The sequence below is a fragment of the Equus asinus genome, chromosome 6, assembly GCF_041296235.1.
Source record: "Equus asinus isolate D_3611 breed Donkey chromosome 6, EquAss-T2T_v2, whole genome shotgun sequence".
In the NCBI taxonomy this organism is placed as follows: Eukaryota; Metazoa; Chordata; class Mammalia; order Perissodactyla; family Equidae; genus Equus; species Equus asinus.
Genome location: NC_091795.1, coordinates 79170919 through 79190799, shown reverse-complemented (window position 1 = coordinate 79190799; position 19881 = coordinate 79170919). Strand labels below are relative to the sequence as shown.

At 46.4% G+C, this 19881-nt stretch overlaps 1 long non-coding RNA gene across 2 annotated transcripts; it reads left to right on the top strand.

Annotated features, from left to right (window-relative positions):
- Window positions 1-327: 327 nt before the first annotated feature.
- Window positions 328-18317, top strand: LOC106837071 (uncharacterized). 2 transcript variants are annotated; one of them, XR_006528941.2, is made up of 3 exons: window positions 328-2692; window positions 16662-16783; window positions 17605-18317. It is a non-coding gene; the product is annotated as an uncharacterized lncRNA (long non-coding RNA). The 2 variants fall into 2 exon arrangements; XR_011504119.1 differs by lacking the exon at window positions 328-2692 and adding an exon at window positions 12513-15215.
- The last annotated feature ends 1564 nt before the right edge of the window (window positions 18318-19881 follow it).

Here is a 19881-nt window from a genome sequence, read left to right as displayed (position 1 = left end):
GGCTGTATTATCATCACTCTCTCGGTCCCCAGTGCCTGCATGGGACCTGGCACAGTCCTGGCACAGTAGGTAGGGTGACCATATAATTTATCATCCAAACTGGGACACTTCAAGAGTGAAAGGAGGCTATTAATAATTCTGTCAGGACAACAGTGGTAATCTGGGACAAATTGAATGAATGAATGGTAATCTGAATGAACAAATGAATGACTCTTTAAAACGTTGAGATTGTTGGCACTGAGGCATCCATGACTTCCTACATCTATTGATGTCACTGTCAAACATAAAATTCATCTGTGTGTACCAGATTGCGTTTTAAAGTCCATCTTGTTCTTCTCTTGCAGATGAGGACCCCTCACTACAAAGAGAAAAGCTGGGTCGGGACTGAAGGCCCTGCTGGCACTGCTCAAAGCATCCTGCACCCCCAGCCCTGCTTGCTGGGGTGGTAGGCACCGAGCTAGGCACTGTGTGTTCTTTATTGCACTTAATCCTCACAGTAGCCTTGCAAAATACTCTTATTACCTTTTGCAGGTAAGTCAGCTGGGGCTTAGAGAAGTTAAATAAGGTGCCCAAAGTCACAGAGCTAGTATCAGAGCTGCAACCCATGCCCCAGTCTGTTGGACACCAAAGTGTGTGGTTTTAATAGTCCCTAACCCTGCTTTTGTGCGGCCTCCTCTGGGAGAGAGGACTTAGAACAGAGGCCTGGGGCATCCCATTGAAGGAAGCAGGGCTGCTCCCCACTGCTTCATGCCTCGGTAATCTCAGGTCCAGCAGCTGGAGAGGAGTTATAGGCGCTGGGGCCAGGGCGCCGTCCCAACGGGAACAGAGAGTTTGCCCCCCTGGAGGCCAATCCCGTATCCGATTGCAGGGAGGAGTCCTGGATGGGCAGTGGCGGGGCCAGGATGGTGGGCTCTTCGTGGGTTACAAGTGGTCCAGCCCCACCGGAGAGGATGCTGAGACCTGAGCTTGCGCCTGAGCCCTTATAGCTAGTGAGGGTGGGTCAAGGAGGAGAAGGCAGGTCCCAACTCCTAACCCAAGGCGCTATCAGCCTTCCACCTTCTGCCTCCTGCCCTCCCCACTCCTACACCCACCGCTGTGGAGGTTCCTTGATACCTGCCCTGGCGATTTTTTCCGACTGGCCATCTGCGGCCCAGTCATAGCGCATCAGGAGAGCAGGCCCTGTGGTCTGAGGTCAGTAGCCCAGGGTGGACCATGCCACACCCGAGAGCCCGAGGAGAGAGTGGCAGGGACCTGGACAGGCTGAAATGGAGGAGGGAAGGCAGTAGGAGGACTCCTCTTCCCTCAAGGATTCCCAGATCCCTGGGACACTGCTGGGCCGATGGGGGTGGTGAGAGGAGGTGGGCCGGGCCGGGCCTAAACCAGGAAACAGTTCAGCCAGGACTCTGCTGGGCACTGTCCCACCTCACTCCTGACCCCCGCCTCCACCTGGCGCTCCCTCGGAGAGGCCTTGTCGCTGGCTGCCCGCGGGGCGCCGGCGGGGAGCCCGCCAGCCGAGCGCAGCTCACTGGCGCCCTCTAGTGTCTGCCTCTCACAGCCCACGTGCCCTTCTCTCGCAACACGCACAGCTCCCCCAGCGGCCCGTGGACAGTCCCCCAAAGCTATCATTTATCTTCTGAATCAGGACCCTTCTGAGAGAGGGAGGGGCTCTGATAGTAATGATACTGGGGCAACAGACATGAAATAGGACTGTCCCAGGCAATCGGGGCGTCTGGTCACCCCACCCAGGTCAGAAGTGCCCCCTGCCCACATTCTAGAACCATCTTCGAGAGCCGTCCTGTTAAGTAAATGAGATAACATGTGAAGTCCTTAGCAGGAGGCCTGGGAGAGTAGGTGATCAATGAACATGTGATCAATAACCATTAGCTACACTTGGTGGTAAGAATGGTCTACTTGGTCCAGCTCTGGGGGCCCACTTCCAGCAGGGTGATCAGAGGAAGCTGCATCCGAAGCTCCTTGTGAAGCAGGAAGGAGGACTCTAAATTCTAGAGGCTGGCACGTGGTAGGAGGGCGCATTGTGGGGCTCAGTGTGTGTTGGTAGATAAAGCAAACCCAAAACATCAGCCCGTGATTAATCAAGACATCCCTCCCCTTGGGATTTTGGGTGTTGTTGGGAAGTCTGGAAGGAAAACCACCCTTCCAGCAAGAGAAGGACGTTTTGACACAGTGCCTTTTCCCACTGGTGTTGCAGATGGCCCTCCCTCTCCCCACCCGTCCATCCCCCTTGCACCAGGGTTACAGATGACCTCTGCTCTGCTGGGCCCTCTCAGTGACTAACACAGGCAAGTGTGTGGGCCGCCACCTGTCCAGGCTTCCACCGCACCCTGCCCCCTCCATTTCCTCATCACGGCCTCGTGGCTTCTGGGGGCCAGGCCTCAGGGAGGTGTGGTAAGTGCTGACTCCCCAGGGCTCCTTGAGGTGGGCTGACGCAAGTTGGCTGGATCTGTGACCCCGCAGCAGGTGGGGCCCAGTAGGGGGACTTGAGTCTTACCTTCGGGGAGCCAGCAGTTGCAGGGGAAGCAGTCCCACAGACAGATAAATCTAGTGGAAAGCCCGTGTGGTCAGAGCCGGGGCAGAGGGACTGAAGCTGGCTTTGGAGGGCAGAAGAGGGAAGGTGCCCAGGACCAGAGAGCACAGAGAAGATCCTGCAGGATGGGAACAAAGCATTCCACAGGTGAGGTGAGGTGAGGGCCTGACAGGGCTCAGCTTGGGGGCTCCCAGGGGGAGAAATCTGGGGTCACTCTGTGTGTCTGTGTGTGTGGAGGTGTGATTCAGGAGGCATATATGAGACTGGCAAAGTCAGGGAGATTTGGGGGCTGGGGAGATGTCATTTTGAAGGGTTCTCCGTCGTGTAGGGATGACAGGGCAGGTCTGGGGCCTTGTGTGGGAAAGGGAAGAAAGCTTTGTGTTGGTTTTTATGTCCTCAAACCAGTTTGCCCACATCCTTGGCCTCTGTGCCCGTGAAGGACCTGTTTGGAGCTGTGCGTGTCTGGGCCTGAGGGGCAGCAGGCCTACGTGAGGCAAGCGGTCTCTCCGGGTGCTCCCGCCTCGGGGTCACCGGCCACTGTTGGGGTGGAGGATGGGTCCGTCTCTGCCCATTGTCCTGCCCCTCACTCAGCCCCCCACCCAACCCCAGCCCGAGGTACGGGCCACAGGCTCAGCCTCGTGCTTCACCTTTTCTCTCCTTAGGGCCTTGTCCTAACATAAGGCTTCCTCCTCCTGCTCACACTCAGAGCTTTGCACAGCCAGCAACACACACACACAAGCCTTGGGTCTGGAGCAGAAAACTGGGGTTGAGATCAGCTGTGCCATTTACCAGCTATGTGGCCTTGGGCAGGTCAAACTCTTTGAGCCTCAGTTATCTCATCTGTAGACTGGGGCTAATAACACTTAATGGTCCTTATCTCAGGAGGTTGTCATGAGGGTCAAATGGGATGATGCTTGTGTAAACACTTTGCAAAGGGCTCCGCCAATGGGAGGGATTATTACTGCTATTTTCATACCACACACAACCCAAACAAATGCTCGCCCAAGAATGGAACACATGCTCTGGGCGCCGCTCCTTTGCTCATTCAGAAACTATTGAGGATGCTGTGCTCCTGGCACTGTTCTCGGCACACGGGCCATGCAGATAAGTAAACACAAGATCCCTGCCGTCTGGGGCTTACGTGCTAGGGCAGGAACTGCCCCACACCCCAGCCTACCCAGCACACACTCTGACCTCTCTCCTGCATCCACAAACCCAGCCTGAAAGGTGAGGTAGCATTGGGCCACTAGGAGTTCTCTTCCTGAGTAACTCACAGTCACCTGACGGCCTGGCAGAGCCCTTGAGTAGAAAAACAAGGTCACTCTGATACTTGCTAGAACACTCAGAGCTTTGTAGCAAGAAGAGAGCTCAATGATTGTCTAATTGCCCATCTTACAGATGAGAAAATTGGGGTCCAGAAAAGTTTAACTGCCTTGCCCTAGGTTATGCAGCTGGTCAGTAACACAATCATTCATTCAGTCAACAAACAGTTACTGAGCTCCTGCTCTGTGCCACCCACTGTTCTGGGCTTGGGACAAGGCTCGGCCTTGGTGGGGCGTACATTCTGTTAGGGGGTGATGTAAAAGAAACATGTAAGCCAGTAAGCTAATTTCAGGGAGTCATGAGTGCTGGGCAGAAAACCAGGTAAGATAATGGGAGGGAGAGTGACTGAGGCTTGGGTGGTCAGGGGAGGCCTCGTGAGGGGGTGACATTTGAGCCGAGGAACTGAGTGGAGGACGTGAAGGATGCCGGAGAGCCCCTCCCTACTCCTCACTTAAAAAGCAATGGAAGCCTCTCCATCCTGCCCGTGGGAAAAAGAAACTTCCTCAGAAGAGAGAAGGGGCTGTGAGCTCTCCTGGGGAGAGCAAGGCTTTCTGAGCCTAGAGCTGAGTGACCAGCGTGCGGAGAAGGAGGCCCTCCTTGCTACACAGAGCTCAGGTGTCTGGGGCACTTTTGTAGGTTTTAATAGACTCTATTTTCTAGAGCAGTTTTAGGTTCACAGCTAAATTGAGCAGAAAGTACAGAGAGTTCCCATAATCCCCCTGGTCCCACACATATCTCTGCCCTCTCCTCACACAGCCTCCCCTGCCATTAACGTCCCTCACCAGAGTGGTACATTTGTTACCTCCTGTGACCCTACACTGACACCTCGTTGTCACCCAGAGTCCACAGAGTACATGGGGGTTCACTCCTGGTGTTATCCGGTCTCTGGGTTTGGACAAACGTATAATGACCTGTATCCACCCTTACAGTATTGTGCAGAGTAGTTTCACTGCCCTGAAAATCCTCTGTGTTCCACCTGTTCATCCCTTCCTATCTCCTCCTAACTCCGAGCAACCACTCAGCTTGTTACTCTCTCCATAGTTTTACCTTTTCCAGAATGTCACATATTTGGGGTCATACAGTATGTAGCCTTTTCAGACTAGCTTCTTTCACATAGTAATTGGCATTGAAGTTTCTTCATGTCTTTTCATGGCTTGATAGCTCATTTCTTTTTAGTGCTGAATAAAATTCCGTTGTCTGGATATAGGGGCTGCTTTTGTTTTGTTTTTGCTTTTTTGTTTGGGTTTTTATCTCGCTTTTCCTGCAGCAGTTTGAGCCTGCAAGCCCTTCCATTCCCCAGTGATGGGGTGGAAGAGGAATGTTGTTCTGTGGTGCTTGCCGCTTGCCTAGCTGGGAAGGCTGTGGCCTCTCTGGGCCCCAAGCCTGCACTACCCCCGGTTCCCCGACAGGTGGCCACACCACCCTGTTCTGGCTGGCTTCTAGCTGGCAATGACTGAGCCGACAGGGTGTGACCGGGAGAGGGTATGAGGGAAGCAGAGAGAAAAGATGGCTGTGCCCTGTGAGCCACCTCTCTCACACTCTCCCCAGGCAACTTGAGCAGCTGAGCTATTTTCTTGGTTTGGGGAAGGGAGAGGACCTGGAGCATTCTGCCATTTCTGTTCTTCAAGGAAAGAGAAGTTCTAGTGCGTGGCCCTCACACAGTCCTGTCTTCTAGAAGACTAGAAATTTCTGGGAAATCTGGTCCTCACAATGGAATCTGATCTCAAGCAGGTAGTTCTCTGTGCAAAGAGCCCTGTTTGCCTGGGGAGAGCCCCCCGGGGTGGGGAGAAAGGAAGCTGCTCTATTTGCTCCTGCAGCTGGCAGCCTAAAGGGGAAAATGTTTCTGGTAAAGGGGCTGCCGCCTTTTGTCAGCAAGACTGGACTGCAGCAACAGTGAATGGATACACAAAACCTGCTATATACGCACAATGGAATATGATTCAGCCTTAAAAAGGAATGAAATTCTGATAAATGCTATATATGAGTGAAACTTGAAAACATTTTGTCAAGTGAAATAAGCCAGACACAAAAGGACAAATATTGTGTGGTTCCACTTATATGAGGCACCTGGAGTAGTGACATCCATAGAGACAGAAAGTAGAATAGAGGTTGTCGGGGGCGGGGTGGGGGGGGACGGGGAGTTAGTGTTGAATGGGGACAGGGCTTCAGTTTGGAATGTTGAGAAAGTCCTGGAGATGGATGGTGGACAACATTGTGAATGCACTTAATGCCACTGAAAGGTACACTTAAAATGGTTAAAATGATAAATTTTATGTTATGTGTTTTTTACTACCATAAAAAACTTAATAAAAAGAAAAGATTGAACCAGGATCATAAGGTCCACAGAGCCCATCTTGTTCTTTCACCGCTGTCCACACAACCCCCCTCTTCAACAATCTGACATGGGGTCCTGCAGCTTCCACCGAACACTTCAAGGATGGAAGTCGCACTACCTTGAAAGAGCATTGAACCCCAAGGGGAAAGACGTGTGTTGCTGCCTCATAGCTGAGACTCAGCATCCTCATAGATCAAATGGGAAAATAAGACTGGCCCTGTCCTACGTTACAGAGCTGTCACGGGACCGACGAAGCGATTACGTATGAGAGTACTTTGTAAACTCTAAAGCATTCTATTAGATGAGGGATCATTGGCGTTACCATTCTTATTGCCTCCCTAGATCATTGGCTCCACTTGGGACAGCTCTAATTGTTGGAAAGTTCAGGTGGAACTGTGAAGCAGCAAAGGTTGCTCTTACTATCACTTCACCTCTTACGTATGTTTTAGAATGTCCCTCTCCTTTTAGCAACTTCATACTCCATCCCAACCCCTTGTTATGGTGAGCAATGATAACCTTCTGCCTATATCTTGTCCTTGGAAACTGTGTTAGGAAAAACCCACTTCTCCTGTGTGTCTCCTTTTCTCTCACACTTCTAGCATACTTGCAACACTTCTGGCACCAGATGTGTGTGGTTTTTTTCCCCATACTGAGCAATTCTGCCACACCGGCTGGGCATCCTACAATTTAAGTCAATTCTAACACTGCCTACCTGGAGATAGCATCAGCTCCCACACGTTAAGGGCTCAGTCCCACAAGGTTGCCCACCTCCCCACTTCAGATGCCAGTTGCAAGTCCACCATGCTGCTGACCGATTGGCTACAAATCAGAGGTTCCCATGACTCCCTCCCTTGGTTTGAGTAATTTGCTAGGGTGACTCACAGAACTCAGGAAAACTGTTTACTTACTGTTTACCAGTTGATTATAAAAGGATATAACTCAGGCACAGCAAGATGGAAGAGATGCATAGAGCAAAGTATATGGGAAGGGGTGAGGAGCTTCCATGCCCTCTCTGAGTACGCCACTCTCCCAGAACCTCCATGTGTCCACCACCTGGAAGCTCTCCAAACCTGTCCTTTTGGGATTTTTAGGGAGGCTTCATCACGTGGGCATGATCGATCATTAACTCCAATTCCAGCCCCTCTCCCCTCTCTGGAGAACAGGAGGTGGGTCTGAAAATTCCAGGCTTCTAATCTTGGCTTTGTCTTTCTCGTGACCAACCCCCATCCTGGAACCCACCAAGAGTCACCTCATCAGAACAAGAGACACTCCTATCACCCAGGAAATTCCAAGGGATTTAGGAACTCTGTCTCAGAAACCAGGGTCAAAGACCAAACATTACAACAAAAGATGCTCCTAGTGCTCTTATCACTTAGGAAATTACAAGCATTTCAGGAGCTCTGTGCCAGGAACCAGGAACAGAGACTAATATATATATATTTTCTATTATCTCACAGGAACAAGGTACCACCTCCTCCAGAAAGCCTTTCCAGATACTTCCTCCCCCTTCCCTCACCTGAGCCGGATGGGGTTTTGGGAGCTGTATGATTCAATGAATATATGTGAAATTATGAAGACCTAGGTTTGAATTCCACTGCCATCATTTACTATGTATGTGACCTTGGCAAACACGTCACCTCTCTGGGCTTCAAGATCTCTCTGTAAATTAACAGCAATACATTATTTAACAGGATGGTAATGAAGATTAGATGATATAACCAACAGAGCTAGAACTTGGAGGATGCTCAATAAATAATAGTTTCCTTTCTTTGAACTCTCAGAGCCCTTTGTCTGAGCTTTCAGCCTTGCATTATAGGTATCTGTGTCATTCATTCATTCATTCAACAAATGTTTAATTGAATATGAAGGCCATGAGTGTTATGAAGAAAACTAAAGCAAGATAAGGGAGGAAGAGAGTGTGTGTTGTATCACTAGCTTCTTTAAGATGGTTAGGAAAGACTTCGCTGATAAGGTCTTATTTAGGCAGAGAACTGAGGGAGCTAGGCTTGTAGATATCAGAGAAGAATATACTGGGGGATGAGCACAGTTCTTGAGGCAGGAACATGCTGGTGTATTTGAGGAACAGCAAGGAAGCCAAGGTGGTCAGATCAGAGCGAGCAAGAGAGGGAGGGAGTGAGAGCAGAGCCATAGGAGGGGCCACATCACCTGGGGCCTTTGTAGACTGTGGTAAGGACTCTTGTTTCTTGGTGAGGTGGGAAGACAATGGAGAGTGCTGAGCAGAAGAGTGAAAGAACTAACATAGGTTTTAAAAGGATCCCTTTGGCTGCTGTGTCCTGTGCCATTGACTGTACACAGGGTAGAAATAGGGAGATTGATTAGGAGGCTATTGCAGTAATTGAGGCAAGAGACTGCGTGCCTTGGACCAGAGAGGCCAATGGAGGTAGAAAGAATGATCAGATTCTGAATATATATTGATTTGAAGGTAGAGCCAAGAGTACTTACTGGGGTGTGAGAGAAGGAGCTAATGACAAGGGTTTTGCCTGGGGAACTGTGAAGATGGAGTTTCCATCACTGAGATGAGCAAATCTACGGGAAAAGCAGGTTGGGTGGGTGGAGCGGGAACTAAGAATTTGGGTTTGTGTTTACCATTTCCCATGCTGTTCATTAGTGTCTAATGATTTGATTTTCCCTCTTGTATTGTTTCCTTTAAGCCTGAGAACTTTCTTTAGCATTTTTTGTAGTGAAGATTTGCTAATGGTGAATTTTTTTAGTTTTCCTTTATCTGGAAATTTCTTTATTTTACCTTCACTTTTGAAGGATAATTTTGCTGGATATAGAATTCTGGGTTGAAAGTTTTTACTTTCAGTTCTTTAGAGATACTGGTCCACTGGTTTCTTTTCATTTTTTGTTTTTCCGGCTTTATTAAGGTATAATTGACAAAATTGTAAGATATTTAAAGTGCACAACATGATGATTTGACATATGTATACATGGTGAAAGGACTTCCCCATCAAGTTATTTAACATATCCATCACCTTGCATATTTACCTTTTTTTGGGGGGGGGCGAGGTGAGAACATTTAAGTTCTCCTCTCTTAGAAAATTTCAATTATGTAATGTGGTGTTATCAGCTTTAGTCAGCTTGCTGTACAGTAGATTTTCAGACCTTACTCATCTTTGTACTCTTTTACCAACTTGTTTCCCCACTCCCCAACCCCTGGCAACCACTTTTCTACTCTCTGTTTCTATGAGTTCAACTCTTTATTTTATGTTCCACATGTAAGTGATACCATGTAGTATTTATCCTTCTTTGTCCAGCTTCTTTCACTTAGCATAATCCCCTCCAGGTTCATCCATGTTGTTGCAAAAGATAGATTTCCTTCTTTTTTAAGGCTGAACAATATTCCATTGTATCTAGATACCACATTTTCTTTATTCATCTGTTGATGGATACTTACATTATTTTCATACCTCAGCTATTGTGAATAATTCTGCAATGAACATAGGAGTACAGATATCACTTCAAGATGACAGTTTCGTTTCCTTCAGATATATACCAGAAGTGAAATTGCTGGATCATATGGTAGTTCTATTTTTAATTTCTTGAGGATCTTCCATACTGTTTTCCACAGTGGCTGTACTAGTTTACATTCCCACCAAGAGTGCACAAGGGTTCCCTTTTCTCCACATCCTCACCAGCGTTTTTCTCTTGTCTTTTTGATAATAGCCATTCTAACAGGTGTGAGGGGGTATCTCACTGTGCTTTTGATTTGCATTTCCCTCATGATTAGTGATGTTAGCATCTTTTCATGTATGTTTGGCCGTTTGTATATCTTTTTTGGAAAAGTGTCTATTCAGGTCCTCTGCTCATTTTAATTGGGTTATTTGGGTTTTTTTCTATTGAGTTGTATGAAATTCCTCATATATTTTGGATATTAACCCCTTATTGAATATTGGCCTCCATTGTTTCTGATGAGAAGTCAGGGTCATCTGAGTTATTTTTCTCTCTCCTACAAGTAATGTATCTCTTTTATGACTACTTTCAAGATCTTCTCTTTATCTTTGGTTTTCAGCAGTTTGACTACAATGTGCCTAAAGGAAGTTTTCTTTGTATTTGTCCTTCTTGGGATATGCTGGGCTTCCTGAATATGTAAATTCATGTTTTCCACCAAATTTGTTGGAAATTTTGGCTATTTCTTCAATTTTTTTTTTCTGTCTGCTAGTCTCTCCCCTTTCCTTCTGGGATTCCAGTTACACATGTTGGACATTTTGATATTTCTTAGGCCTCTGAGACCCTGTTCCCTTTTTTCCAAACTCTTTTTCTCTTTGTTCTTCAGATTGAATACTTTCTACTGATCTAACTTCAAGGTCATTGACCTTCCCTTATTAAGCCTATCCAGTGAATTTTTTTATTTCAAATATAGTCTTCTTCTAGAATTTATAGTTCTAGAATTTTCATTTAGTTTTTTAAAAATAGAGTTTACTTTTGCTGAGATTTCCTATCTTTTCATTTGTTACAAACATATAATCTCTAACCTCATGAAGCATAGTTATAACAGCTACTTTAAAATTGTGATCTGCTAATTCTAACATCTGGGTCATCTCTGAGTAGTCTCTGTTGATTGTCTTTTCTCTTGAGTGTGGGTCACCTTTTCCATTTTCTTTATGTGTCTAGTAATTTTAGGGTATTCTGGACATTGTGATTGTTAAGTTGTGAGACTCTGGATTCTGTGACATAGCTCCCCCAAAATGCTGATTTGTTTGTTTCAGGAGGCAATTAACTTAATTGAATCAAACTGTAAACTGTCTCTTGGGCCACAGTATAAGTCTCAGTTTAGTTCTTTGATTTTTATCTGGGCCTCTTAAGCCTGTGTCGTGTATGCATGGTTTGGGAATTGGACAGAGGTTATATACAGAATGTGTGGTTCTTCCTTTCTGAATCTCTCTTCTCCTGGATTCCGGCCCTCATTTTCCAAAGGCTGGGGTGGGCTCAAACTCTATTCTTTGATTCTTCAGGCCAGAAGGACTGCAGATCTTCTATCATTTTATCTGCCCTGTGTGACCTGACTGTGGCCTGTCTTCCGGCTAAAAGCCATAACAAAATGGGAAAGTCATCCTAGGCATTCACTTTTTCCAAATGTTGACTCCTCTCCAGAAACTGCCTGCTTTTGTTCACTCTACAGGGCCTTCAGGTAGTTGTTTTCAAGTTTTGTTTCATAGTTGTCTTCAGGAATTTGTCTAGGAGTTTTTCCAGATGCTTACTGAGCTGCCCTGGAAATGGAAATCTCAGGAGTTTCATTTTAGACAGCTTAAGTTTGAGACGTCCATTAGACATCCACATGGAGATGCTCACTAGCCAGTTGGAAATGCACCTGGGTTTCGGAGAGAAATCACTTAACGTTTGGCATGATCTCGGTGGTGTATGGAGTCATGGGAGTGGGTGAAATCAACCAAGATGTGAGTCTCCCTGCAGAAGAGAAACAGGCCCAGAACGAAACCCAGGTGTACCGTAGTGCTCAAAGATCATCATGAGGAGGAAGAATTAGCTAAGCAGGTGAAGTGAGAGTGGACAATGAGGAAAGAGAAGAACCAAGAGAGTGTTGACTTGAAGTCCAAGTGAAGAAAGTATTTCAAAAAAGGCAGAGTAGTCAACTGTATCAAATGCTGCAGACAATGATGAAGATTAAGAACTGACTTCTGGACTTAAGAACACAAACGTCATTGGTGAATTGAAGAATAATTGTTTTGTTCAAGTGGTTGAGTCAGAACTCACTGAAATGAAGAACTGGAGTCCAGGAGCATGGAGAAATCTTTCAAGGAATTTTACCATCAAAGAGAGAAGAAAAGTGAGATTGAAGCTGGAGGGGAATACTACATAAAGAGAAATTTTGTTTTGATTTTTGACATTAGGAAAAATTACCCCATGTTTGTATTCCAAAGTATGGAATAGTTGAGAAGGAATAATTGGTGTATCAAGAGACAGGGGATAGGACTCTGTGTAAAGGGGAGAGTTGGCCTTAGAATCATGAGCAGCTCATTCATAGCAACTGGAGGCAAGTAGAGAAGCTGTTGCATATTAGATATGATGAGAGTGGGGAGGACTGTCATGAGAGGATGCAGAATAGGGGGAAGTCAAAGCAGCAGCAGGCCAAAAGAAATCTCCTTTATTTTATTTATTTCTTTACTTTTGGTGAGGAAGATTGGCCCTGACCTAACATCTGTTGTCAATCTTCCTCTTTTTTGTTTTTTTATTTTTTTTTTTTAAAGATTGGCACCTGAGCTAACAACTGTGGCCAATCTTTTTTTTTTTTTCTGCTTTATCTTCCCAAATCCCTGCTGGTACATAGTTGTATATCTTAGTTGCAGGTCCTTCTAGTTGTAGCATGTGGGATGCCGCCTCACTGTGGCCTGATGAGCAGTGCCATGTCTGTGCCCAGGATCTGAACCAGCAGAACCCTGGGTCGCTGCAGCAGAGGGTGTGAACTTAACCACTTAGCCACAGGGTCGGCCCCCAATCTTCCTCTTTTTGCTTGAGGAAGATTGTCTCTGAGCTAACATCTGTGCCCATCTTCCTCTATTTTATATGTGGGACACCACCGCAGGATGGCTTGATGAGCGGTGTGTAGGTCGGTGCACGGGATCCGAACCTGCGAACCTCAGGCCACCAAAGTGGAGTGCACGAACTTCACTACTACGCCACCGGGCCAGGAAATCCCCTTTATTTTTTCAGCCAGTTTGTGTTGGATTTTGTGTTGCTTAGAACCAAAATCATCCTGAATGATAAATTCAGTTGTTATAAATCTTTCAAAAGTGAATTGTCATAGACCCTCTAGAGCATTATTATTTATGAGAAATGACTACAAAGCAGTTAACTTTCATTTTAATAGACAGATCATAAGTTCTGAGTCCAAATGGGTTTTGCCATTCTTTCAAAAACTTCTGGGAGGCTATTCCAAAGAGTATTGCCACAACTCAAAATATCTTTGGACTCTGTTTTGTTTTAAATTACTTTTAAAATCTGAGTTACATGTTTTGAATTCCCTCAAAGATGACAAATTGTGGCCTTTTGTTGGTGGATTTGGTATTGGAAATAGATAAAAACTAGTTGGAATTGAGTCTAACAAATGCCTTTTTAGGTTAAAACTTGTTTCACAGAAGTCCAGTGTAATCTGGAGCCTGAGCATGGAAAAGAAAGCAGAGTCTGTCCTTTTGGAGTAAAAAGCATCTCTTGGATGCCTCTTGGTAAGCCTGACCGTTCAACTTTGTGGAATATTTTCAGCAGAAACCATTCTGATGTCAAGGAAAACAGTCGCTGTGAACTTCGTTTCTGACACGCAGGAAGTTAAATTTTCTACTTGGAGGCTGTATTTCAAAGTCTCAGTGGGGACACTGGTCGTCACTCAGACGTGTGTGATGCAAGAGAGCCACAGAAGGGTCTGCTCTTCTCGCTTATCTTTCACAGCGTGTCTGCATCTTCAGCTAAGCTAAAGTGACCGGCAGGCATTTTGACTGCTACTTTTCCTGAAAACTTTATGTTCTTCTGAAGAAACTACTCAAGCAGTGTTTGGAAATGTGGAGTGAGAACTGGACTAGGAATCAGAAAACAGGGCTCAGTTTGGGCTCTTGCATTTGTTAGCCATGTAACCTTGCATGAGAAACTCATCTGTGCAACAATTTCCTCATCTATAAATAATAGTAATTCATAGTCCACCCTGCGAGATTAAAAGGGAAAGGTTTAGGAAAGCCCCCAGCAGCCTGCAGTAAAGGAATTATCTTTCTCAGTTTCAAGTCCTGGCTCGAGGATACTAGCTGTGTGACCCCAGGCAAGTTACTTTTAGCCTCTCTATACCTCAATTTCAGTATAAAACAGAGGTAATAACAGTACCCACCCAAGAGATTTTGTATCAATCAGGGTTTAGTGCAGAAAGCATCAGAGAAACAGTTTCTGCCTTCCTTCCTCGTTCCAAAACTCAAGCAAGTGCCTCTAATTGGTGGAACCTAATTCATAGCCAGAGCCTCGGCTGCAAGCTGCTTTCCAGCCTCTGCAGTGGGAAGGCACCTGGAAGGAGGATGGGACGGGGGCTGTGGAAGCCAATCCACACACACCAACCAAGTTATCATGAGGTTGAAGTGAGATAATATATATAAGGGCTTCATAGGTGTTCAACAAATGTCGGCCACAGTTAGTTTCAGCACATAGCTGGTGCTTGAAATATGTTTGTTTATTCATTCAGAATGAACCAGAATATAGTCTACTCTGTCTAGACAAAGAGCAACACTTTACCCTGTGGACCCAGGTTTTTGTGGACCCAGGTTTTCCCACAACACGCTAGAGGCCTGGGTCTCCCTATTTCAATCAATATAATTTAGGCTTTAGACACAAGTGTCTGGTCTACAGTGAACTGTTGCTGCCCTTCGTTTCACACGCGGGTGGGTGGGGGTTGGTTGAATGGGGAAGAGGCAGGAAGGAGACTTGCATTTCACTTGCAACGAGAAGGGTCTACATTCTTTTGTGCCTTTGAATTTTGTAATATGTCCATATATTACCTATTCCAAAAAAAAAATGTAGAAAAATTTGAGTGTTTGAAGCATTTGCTGATTTATTCTTGGCATTTGACTTCAAGACAAGTTCATCCTGGGATCAAGCTGCATGAACCATACAGCATCCTGGCTTTTAATCCCCATTCAAGGCACTTGCCGTGAATCAGAGTGGGTAGAAATGGGAGGTGACAGAACAAGCTCCAACATGAAAGGCAAAAGAAATGGGAGGTGACAGAACAAGTTCCAGCATGAAAGGCAAAAGTCGTTGTATAACTCTGCCCCAGCTCCAGTTCTTGTAAAATGACATCTACACCTAGTCCAGCCCTTAGGTGAGTGACAGCAGAGTACTTCTGCCGTACGAAACTCATGGCCAGGGTGTCTTCCAGGGAAGTCCTTGAGGAGCAGCTGCTCCTGGTGGCCAGTTACTACAGGGAGAACAGCCAAACACAGCTCTGCCACAGGCCACACCATTGTTCCTGTTTAGGTCCATTCCTTCAGTTTGCAGATAATAGTAAGTATTTCTATTCAACAGATAAGTAATTCAGGAGCCTGGAGGGAGAGGGTATGGACTATGCAGCTAATTCTATGCCGTAACTCAGGCACCTACACAGTGTTGGGTGAAAGGCATGAAGGGGCTGAGATGGAAGGGTCAAGGGAACAGATCAGGTCATGGGCAGACTCCAGAGGCATCATGGGTGCAGACGCTGCCAGCTCAATCCTGAGCTGAGATGAGAAGTGTGGGCAATATGAAAGTGTCAGGATGGTGACTGTGATCATGGAGAGGCATGTCTACAAGTGGCAGGACACTCAGGGGAATGATCTCATTCAAGAAGACTGACAGCATCTTCCCAAGGAAAGCCTGGGATCTGCCTGTGCCTTCTGCTTCTGCTTCTTCAGTCAGGGAACGGAGCCCGTCAGAGGTTGGTCCTGGACCTGGCTGTCACCTTGTTCCAATCAGGACTGCACTCGGTTGGCATCTTGCTCTGAGCCTGACCTGATAAAATTAATCTGAGACAAGATTCGGCCCACGGAACAGGGGTGCTCCCACTGGAGAGCTCCACTAGGAGCTTTCAAACTATTTTTCACCAATTTTACATCACAATTCAGTGCTCACACATATTATATATGTACTCACCCATTATTGAAAAAAACTTTAATGAAACAGTTTGAACGAATTACTTGTAACGTACTTTGATATTTTTCTTTTTTTTTTTAATGCTAGTTACAACAAACCAAATTGATTTCATAACTCAATTCAGTTCGAATGGGTTCTAACCAGTAGTTTGGAAAACACCACTTTAACCATATAAACTAATCAGGTCTGGTCTGTCTGATTCTCACAGGGTGGTGAGCCACATGAGGGTCCCAAGAAGTCTCATAACAATTGATTTTCTGGGCCTATCTATCCATTCCCATAGTTGTGCATACATGAACTTCAGAGCACATTTATGTAAATGTACACTTTATCCTCCTCAACCTGACCTCAAACTTTTCTGCAAACCGAGAGCCACAAGGCTGAACTTGCCACTTCATTCTTTGCTTCTCTGATCCATTACAGACAGCGCTCCACTTAGTCCCTGTGGTAGTTAAAGTATTCGGATCAATGAATGTTAGGGGTGAGAGAGACCTGAAGACTCATTTAATACAACCACCCCTTTGATGCATCTCAGACTCCAGTCTCTGCTTGCATTCCTCCAGAGACAGAGAGCTCACAACTTATTGAAGCAGCCCTTTCCATCTTTGGACAACAGCGATTAAACCAAGATTTGTCTTCCAATGGTTTCCATTTCTTAGTTTTTGTCTCAAAATTAGTGAGTCAATGCATATTCTTGGAACAATGCCTGGCAGAGTAAGCACTAAAGATTTCTCCCTAGTATTATTAATAGCGTCTATGCACTAAGGTGCATTAACAGTAGTAACTAACTTTGCTCACGTGACTGTCCTTTTATATTCAAAGGAGGGCATCACGTTGCCTGGATCTTCTCCCTCCTCTGTAAACATCCCCAGTTCAGTCCGTCCTTCCTGGCTTGGCATGGTTTCCTGACCCTTCACATCCAGCTCGCTGTCCTCCTGATGCAGGTGGGTCTCTAACAGGTTGGTGCTTCTCTGAAAACACAAGCCTTCAGAATTGGACACCAGGCTCCTCATGCAGGACACCAGGGCGGAGAACAGAGGCTCTCACCTCCTGTGACCTGAGTGCTTGGCGACTAACAATGCTGCCCAAGATTACAAATAGCCCACCTCAGAGCAGAGAGTGGCCTGCAGGCACAAATAATGGAGGAGTGGGAGGGGTGGCACCCCTCCCTCCGGAGCACATTCCCTTGGGGAAATCAACAAGCTGGCATCTGGGAGGAACCAGGCCTGCAGGAGAATGGACACCCAGGAAGAGCTAAATATCTGCAGGCTGCAGCAGGTATCTCAGACTCCAATACCACAGGGAGAGGAGGCAGCACTGGGGCCCAGAGGAGCTTGGGCAGCACGTGCTCCAGCTAATGGGGGAAGCAGTTGCTCTGCTCAGGCCAGTTATTGTCACGCAGGAATGTGGACCCTCGTGTTTCAAGATCACGCAGGTTTTCCAAAGAAGCCAGAAATAGGAAGTTTTAAATATAGAAGCATCCCATTTTAAAATGTCAACTAACTAAAAATTTTTTCAAAATGTTGTGTGAGGCAGCAGTATCTGGGCTAAACCAAACCACTGCTACCCTCTGTTCTCCTTTTGGACCTCTGTCATCTACCTGGAGAGTTGGGGCGGCTGGGGCTGGGTGGACCCTGGTCACTGGCCCACCCACCTTTTCCTCCAGTCTCTCCAAGCAGCCAGAGTCCAATTTGGAACAGCTGCTCTGTGATCTGGGCAGCCTGAGGGAGCTTACCTGAGTCTCACACCAGTGTTTTCTGGGCAGGTGGAGAGAGCAATGGAGCCTGGATTACCACCTGGCGGAAGGCGTCATCCACCCCCACCACAGGGGCAGGAACACTACTGCCTGTGAAGAATCCACCTGCTTGCTGGAGGAGGAGGAAATCAGGCTTTCCTTGGCCTCTGGCTTCCTGAGTGACTTCAGACTCTCCTCCCGATGGCTCTGTTTGCTGATCTCTTTGCAAAGCAGTGAACCAGGAAGTGTTTGTGTTTTCAGATGTAAAACATGCAATGACAGGATCAAAATGTGGTTGCTTATAAAATTTTAGGCTCATTTTGGGATCCACAGACTCATAGACTTTTAGAGCAAAAGGGGACCTTTCAACCAGCTAGCTGACCAAATCAGGTAAACTGAGGCAGAGAGTAATTTGCCTAAAGTCTTGCTGCTGGTTCCCTGGCTCCTCCCAGTGCCTTGGGAAAATGAACTGTAGCAGCCCCTCACCGCATCCCACACACTCGCACCCTTCAAGCCAGCCTGAGCAACTCACCTTAGAGATATTACTAAAATTTTTTATATTACTTTATTTTAAAATAGTAATAAAATTTTAATAAATATTATATGCAAAACATGAAATAATGTGAGTTTCCAAAAGGTTTAAAAATTCTTCGCAAATTGCATAATCTGAAATCTGGTCCTACAAGTGAATTGTAAACTGTTTATGCTTTGTCACATGGTTAATACAACTTTAGCTGGTAAACAGAAACTACTACCATATGTTGTCCGGAGTGATTTTAGTTTACAAGCGCTTTAAAATGTGCAGGTTTTCAAAATGCGTCTTTCGCATCCAGTGAACTGCCTGGTACTCCACTGAACGGGTCTTACTGTTCTCCCAATTGGACCAAAGCTGCTGAGGCCTGAGAGCTCTTGGGGATGCGGGAAACATCACTGGCTGCCTTCTCAACAGCCATTCCTCTTTTTTACCTTGTGAGTAGAATCCCAATTTTGTTTAGCTATTGGTCCACAATATGTTCAAGGAGCCCTAAGAGGTGAGTTGTGCTTGGTCCAGGCCAGTGATGATAACCTCATCTCCTTTGGCAATGATTAGTTTAAGAGTAGTGATGATGTGGCCCAGTTCTACCTAGTGAGATATGAGGAGGAGTCAGCTGGAGACCTCTGGGAAAGATAGCCTGTGACAAAAACAGACATACACCAGAAAAGCTGCAATTTCTTTCTACCTTTGGACATTGTTATGTAAAAATGGGATGCTTGGAGGTGTGGCAGCCATTTTGCAACCATAAGGGAAAGCAAAGAGAATGATAGAGAACACCTACTACATGGCAAGTTGAAACATGTGTTTCATGGCAATAACAAAGAGACAAAGAAGAAAAAGACGTAGGCACAGAAAGATGAGGCATATAGAGCCAGACCTCCCAGCAAGTCAGGACTAAAGCTGGAACAACATCAGGTTCCCACTCTTAGTCCCTAAGCTTCTTTCTCCTTTGCTGGGTTTGTAAAAGAAACACATGTACTTGGAGTGGGAGCAGAGGACATTCAGAAGGTGTGGGGATGTTGGGGGCCCAGAGTGTCCTGTGCACACTGAGGGGAGAATTTGGGACTGTCCTTCATGTGCCACATACCACAGCAAATGTGCTCTGGAGAAGACACAAGATGTTCATTGTGCCCCACAGGTAATGTATGGAGTTCTGTGATAATGTGAACCCCCCGCCCCGGCCCCGGAAATTAAGCCATTCATCAATTCACTCAGTCGTTTCACAAATTTGCAAAATCCTGACTTTGGGCCCCACCTTGTGCTTCTTCTTTAGAGGATGCAAAGAAGCAGAACACAGACTTGCTGCCTCTTCGGAGCTTGCAGTCCTGGATAGGGAGAGGAATCATGCCTGCAAATAATTAGGAACCCAGGCAGGACCAATCACATACCAGATGAAGGGACCAGGCAGCCAAGGCTTGGCAGTTCAGAGAGAGGAATTGTCCCTGGGACCTGGGCAGTCAGGAAGGGCTTCATGGAGGTGAAGGGCAAGAAGACGAAGGAGTCAGATGCTGGAGGTTTGGGGCCCGGAAGACAGGGAGAACGGAGACCCTCAGACAGAGTTTTGGATGTCAGGAAAAGGAGCCTTCATCCTACTTCTTCCTTATGCCAATGGGGGAAGTTCACATTCTAGGTATGAATCTACCTTTGAATTCATGGCTTCCTTCATTTCAACACATTCTTATTCAGCAGCCACTGGCAAATGGGGTTATAGAGAGGCATCCCTCAAGGAGCTCTGCGTCTGTGTTCAGGCAGACCTGTGATCATCCAAAGAC